The sequence below is a fragment of the Clytia hemisphaerica genome, unplaced genomic scaffold (assembly GCF_902728285.1).
Source record: "Clytia hemisphaerica strain Z4C2 unplaced genomic scaffold, Clytia hemisphaerica genome assembly, whole genome shotgun sequence".
NCBI classification, from domain to species: domain Eukaryota; kingdom Metazoa; phylum Cnidaria; class Hydrozoa; order Leptothecata; family Clytiidae; genus Clytia; species Clytia hemisphaerica.
The window spans coordinates 53,258-60,060 of NW_027104408.1; the positions used below are offsets into that span (position 1 = coordinate 53,258).

The 6,803-nt window shown below is 39.4% G+C and overlaps 1 pseudogene; it reads left to right on the top strand.

The window, feature by feature from the left end:
* The first annotated feature begins 10 nt into the window (after positions 1 to 10).
* Positions 11 to 3,789, top strand: LOC136820148 (mucin-2-like; annotated as a pseudogene).
* The last annotated feature ends 3,014 nt before the right edge of the window (positions 3,790 to 6,803 follow it).

The following is a 6,803-nucleotide window of genomic DNA, read 5'->3' on the forward strand; positions in this document are numbered from 1 at the left end:
ATCGAAAACCACCAATGGATTCAACAGCAGCTAAACACCATATCAAAATCAACGTCAATCTAAACCAACCTACACAAGAAGATGACGAAATAGCTCTTGAGCAAGAAGTGGCCAAACAGTTATATAAAGATTCAATGAAACTCTACCATCCATCTAAAAAATCATACACAACCGAATCAAAAGTCGTTAACCGGGAGATTAGGTTAGATAATTTGGAATCAACAAACTCACCAGCAAACACCAGACAAGTGGATAACTTAGTGACCGAAGCTACCAAGAATATTCTAAAGAAACTTTCAGGAGATAGCTCACAAAAAATAGAAGTTGAGAAAATCTTAACCGAATTTGCAAAAGAGCTGAAACCTGGTGATAAAAATGACCTACACCTTAGAAATACAGCAAACCATGAAGAACCTCAAAGCACCAGAAATAAATCCTTCAATAACAAAGTCCCATTGATATCAATTTCAATGCTTAAAAAGCCACAGCCATTAAATGAGACTACAAAAGCTGAACGCAAAGATACTCTTTTCAATCCCCAACCAAGTACATATTTCTTCAAACCAAAACTCTACGAATCTATGACTGGCACTCAAAGATGTGGTTCATGCAGTGATTGTCCTCCATGCGATGGCTCCAAAGACAGGATGGCTGAAGACTTAGCAGATTTGGCAAAAATGCAGCTTAAACAACAACAAGAAGGACAACAAGAGATGGCTTTACAGCAACAAATTCAACAGCAAATGCAGCTTCAAGCACAACAACAGCAACAGCAACAGCAACAAGCAGCATATCAGCAACAACCAAGCTACGACCCATACCAGGCTGCAGCAGGGATGGTTCCACCTCTGATGCCTGCCCAAATTCAAGGAGCTGCAGCAGGAATGGCTCCACCTCCGATGCCTACCCAAAGTCAAGGATGGCAGCAGCCTCCCCCATCTTCACCTGTTTCCCCTGGTATGCAGCCTCCCCCTGGCCCACCACCACCGCCGCCGGCTCAACTTCCAGGTATTCAGGCATCCCCAACCCAGCCTGACTACTCATCTTTACTCACCCAACTGAAATCAATGTTCCGAAAACGTAAAAGACGAAAACAAACATGCTCTCCGACACCTCCCTCATGTAAGTGTGACCAGTACCCTTGTTCTTGTAACCAACCTATGTGTCAATGTGGAGAACAATGTAATTGCCAGCAACAACCATGCTACTGCAACTGTAACGATCCGAATGCCAACATACAAATGGGTATGGAAATGTTTCCAGTCGCAAGTTACAGTCCTGATCAGTCATGTATGTGCCCTAACAATCAACCCTGTATGTGTAGCTCTTATGGCAGTGCTCTGACCCCATTCGGAGGTGGTATGCCTACCACCAACCGGATGAGTGGAGTATCGATGAACCCTATGGCTGGGATGGTTCCCACTACAGGTAACATAGGCTGTGTCCCCCCTTTCTGTAATAATATAAATGGGAACCAAAATCCTTTACAATGTAACTGCAATGAAGTTTGTCAAGATAAAAATCCTGCAGACCCATGCTTGCATCCTTGTAAATGTAGGAAACGTCCACCAGGTTATCCATTAGTTCCTCCTCAAGCTCCTCAAGTAATTCGAGTCCCACAACCCGTAATTATTAGAGAGCAAGCTCAACCCTTACCACAAGTGCCCCAACCTCCCCCTCCACCACCACCCCCAATAATCATACGGGAGCCACCTCCTGCTCAAGCCCCTGCCACACCTCCACAAGCCCCACCTATCATCATGCAATCGCCACCCGCTCTTGTCTCTCCCATTCTAAGAGACAACTCTCCCACTCCGATCCCACCGATCATCATCAAGAAGAAGAAGAAGAAAAAGCATAGAAAGAAAGCGGTGCAGATTGCTCAGCAAAGTCCAATTGCTCCTCCTCCATCCTCTCCTATTATTCTAGCAGCACCACCACCCCAACCTCCTCCACCCCCACCCCCACCACCACCACCACAGATCCAACCGATTATCATTCAGACACCACCGTCCCCACCTCCTCCTCCACCTCCACCTCCACCTCCACCTCCTTCACCTCCACCGCCACCTATAATTCTTCAGGCTCCTCCACCTCCACCTCCACCTCCACCTCCACCTTCACCTCCACCTCCACCTCCTCCTCCTCCTCCTACTCCTCCTCCTCCTCCAGCTCCCCCTCCACCACCTCCTCCTCCAGTTATACTGCCACCACCTCCTCCTCCTCCCCCACCACCTAGTCTACCACCTCCACCAATCTCAGCTGTCCAGCCTCTCCCAACTGAAGCACCAGTCATAAACACAACAAGCACAACAATTCCACCACCTGTCATTGCTGCTACCTTACCCCCTCCTCCACCAGCACCACTCCCTCCGATACTTCCACCTCAGTCACCGCAAGCCCCTCCAGCAGCACCTCCTCCCGGATTTCAACCTCCACCTTTACCTCCTCTTCCTCTACCTCAGTCACCTCAACTTCCTCCACCTCTTCCCCCAGCCCTTCCTCCACCTCTTCCCCTACCTCAATCTCCCTCTCTACTGGCATCAGCAGCTGCTGCTCAACTCATGAAAATGAAACGCAAGCGGAAGAGACATAGAAGGAAGCGTAAACCCCGCATAAGAGTCCTTCAGCCTTTTGCTAGAGCTGACCCAAACGACGACGCGTCAAATAATGATTTACCTCAAGATATACAGTTACCACAAACACAACGGGACCAAGTGTCCTCAGACGAAGACACCAACTCCGTGGAAGGAGTCAAAGGGATTATTCAGAAAATCACACACAAAGCTCTAGTAGTAGGTGCTAACCTAACAGATGGTTTGGAGGAAAAATTAACTAATGTTCTAGCTGAAGCTATTGCTAAGGGCCATGAAAAGCATTTAAACGCTAATAATAACACGAGAAAATATAATATTGTGCATCCAGCTGAAAAATTACACCAGATACATTTGGATCCAACAATTCACGGTTTTGTTAAAGCTTATTCGGTTCGTAGATCAAAAGACAATACCATTGGAAACACCGCTAAAGTTCAGATTTTTGTAGATAGAGGTTTTATGCAAGAAAAACTGAAAACTACGAATAATATTTCTAATGCTAAAAGAGATCTTGTAAGTGTGGCTGCGAAGAAACTGGCGACATCTAAAAAAGCTTCTTTGAGAAAACGGCTGAAATTCCAGAGAATGAAAAGCTCACATAAGCATCATCCTACAAAATCTATAAAAGTGCATCGTAGGATATCTACCCATGATAGGTCAAAGATTTCTAATCCAGATTTATACAGAAAGAAATCTAAGAAGCATCAGGTTAGAAATGAAGGCAAAAAACAGAAACTCAAAAGACATTCAATTTTAAAACAAAGACATTCTACGATGCCGAGTCTATCGGCAGGCACACGTGTTACAATTAATGATCGGAGTATTCCTACTCTAGGTTACAGTTCTAAACGGGACAAACAGATTGAAAGACTGTTCGCTAAAGATCTTGACAAGTGGTATGTAGAAAAGCGGAGGAGGCAGATATGGTCCAGGAAAGAATAGATAAATTTTACAAACGTGGCTGAAAAGGGTCCATTTATCCGACGATAGACTTTTTTATTAATCATTTTCAGAAAAAGGACTGCCTCGTTTCCAAACCATTACCGAGGTGATTAAATCCATTGAGTCTTCAACTGTTTTTTATAGAAATTACCATAGCAATTTTTTGAATACGAGGTAACGTAATTTATGAAAAGGTCTATCGCTCTCATTCTATTGTTCCATGTCTTGCGATAATTTTGATATTTTTATGATGGAACAATTTTGTATAGTTTAGTGTAAAAAATGTTGAAGTATTATTTAAATTTCATTTTCAATATTGGAAGACTTTATTTCGTCTTCAAGTCGTGCATATTTTAAAAATCTATGAAATCGTCATAAATGATCGTTCTTTAATAAGTTTACTTGTTGTGCTAAAATATTAAATGTTAAATAAACTAATAAAATTACACTAAAATTAAATAAATAAAACCTGAGATACACTGGAAGAAGGTGGTCTTAGTTTTCTTACTTCTGAAGGCCATTGAAAATCAACCACCCGAGGAAAAAAGTTATAATAGTTTCCCGCAGAAAATTCTACAACAAAAATTTGTTGTGCGCTGGAAAGTCAAAAACTAAATTTTCCTGATACAGCACTCATTCACTTTATAAACACCTATCACGCAACTTTGTTGTCATTCCTAGTCCTTTTAGACGAGCGCAGTTCTTACAATTTGAGCATATTAGTCAGATTTCTTTGCTTTCACCTATCTCTTCAGAGCTTCAGCGTGCTGGGCAGAAAATAATCACGATCTGATCTCAGGTTAAAAAAAGGTTAAGAAATTTTTACTCAAATGAAAATTCAAAGTATCCACCAGCACTCCCGAAACACTCTTTAGTATGATTTGTGAAACTCAATCTGCGGGTATCGTTCAATACTATCACATCTTTAAATGTGCGTTGTTCAGCTTGAGAATCTTCTAGCCCTGGGCTCGACCAATCCCCGTTAACAGCAAATGCTGATGATATGGTATCTTCAGGATTCGAATCTGACATTTTGATACCTGTATTGTAACCTCTGCGGTTGGCAAAATATTCGATCGGATTTCGCTGTCGCCAGGAGCTTTTCAGATGCGTCGTTCCCAGGGTCGTTTCGATGTTTGTTCCCGGGATTGCGTATATGGATTGTTGTACACATTTGAAAAAGATATTATCAATGTCTATTTGCTTTAATAATGCATCAAAAAATGAAGAATGTGCTCTGTAATTTATGTCACCGGTTATTAGATCGAGTCCGTCCGCGAAATCTGTAGATGTCAAATCTCGGACACCATGTTTTGATGTGTTTAGTGATGTAATAATGGTCCTGAAACCTGGAAGTTGAAATTTACGGAACATTAATAGTTTTTGCTAATAGGTTTTCCTGAAAGACTCCTTTAGAAGAACTGGAACCCTTTCAAATCAGCTCTTTAAAAAGTGTCTTTTGCCTCGATCAGATTTTAAAATAAGAGTATATGTTCTCATTACCTTAAGGGAAGAAATTTTGGCGGATGGCTGAAAAAGTTTTAATGTGGTGGATCAGGGAAAAAACTAATTTTGGTGGATTTCAGATAAATCCGCCAAATTCACCAAATTTTCTTCCCGCCAAAATTTCGTTATTTCATGAACCTTATCGGGGAAAAAGATTTTGGGGAAAAGTGACGAAAATTTTGAGGGGTGACGAAATTTCTCCCCGACTAAATAAAACTCTGATATTTTTAATTAATAATTTACTGCTGTTAATAAATATCCAAAAAAGGACCCAATAAAACAGGTCTACCGAAATCGAAACGAATTGCGAGAAAATGAATTTCACGGCAGGGCGGGATTATTAAAATATTGACTATTACCTGAGCACAATATTTTAATTGTTCTCTGGTCGTTCCACGGATGCAAAACGAACGGTCTCAATCCTTCATAATCAGGGATGTTGTAATGTAACTTTATGTGTCTACATGTCGAATTGTGACCAGCCTTGACCTCTGTTATGAAAAATAAATACGTTCGGCTTTTTAATACCATACAGTATTCCGTAAAAAAATCCCTGGTCTGATATTTTTCCATTGTTAATATCAAAAGAAAAAAATCGATTTGCTCAGTTTTTGATCACGTTACCAAGTACTCCTCTTGGGATTGGTTTAAGATTTAATCACATGATCAAAAAGTGAGCAAAACAAATTAATTTCTCAACGTAAGTTCAAGAAAGAAAAAATGGAAAAAAAGGCTTCCAGAACGGGTTTTTTTATACGGACTATGTTAATACAATTTACCTGATTTTATTTTCATGTTACTTGCTCTACAACTTAAATTTGATTACTTTATTCGTATTAATGAATTCAAACCAATCGCATAAAAATTTCGAGTACTGTAAAGGCGTGATTTTGAGGAAATTTAAAGATTTTATTTTTACATAAATAATGTTCCCGTTTCATATCAGACACATATTTCATATTAGGACAGTGTCTGTCTATTGTTATATTATGCTGATATAAGCAAAATAATGTTCTCCTTCTTTTCCCCTTTTTGACCAATCAATAATAAATAAATAATTCTACCTTCGAGGTTTTTGAAACTTGTAAGCTATTTTGTACTTACCTTTTGATATATAACTCGGTAACGGGGGCCCTGAAGAAAAACGATATACGATAAATTATTGTAAATATCAATTTCGTTTAGCTAAAATGTAGATCTTTACCACCATCAAATCTTAAAACTGTAAAATTTCATATAAATTATATTTTTTAGTAATTTTTAACTCTTTTAACTTTTTCTCTTTACACGTTTTTTTATAAAAACAAACCATATAAGAACATTAACGCTTTGATGGCCAAAATGTTAAAGAACAAATTAAGAACATTTTAAAGCTCAGGGGAATCTAAAACACCCGATTTCTTAGAAAAACGCACAAAATTACCCACTAAATGATGAAAATAAGAACATGTTAAGAACACTTTTAGGCTTAAATCTGAAAAAGTTAAGAACATCCGAAGAAAAGAAAATGTGTACCTGTTTCATTGCAATGTTTTCCAGTGTAAGGTGCGAAACATCTTTCACACGTGTATGTTTCAGTCGTGAAGTCTGGCACGCATTGACTTCCGTGCTCGCATAGAAGATGTGTATTGCACGGATTCTATGAAGAATGAAAAAACAAATTTACTTTTTGCAGTATAAAGTATTATCATAATATACGTTTTTTATAAGAACATCTAAAGTTTTTTTGTCTAAAAACATTCCCATTTTCGCCATTTT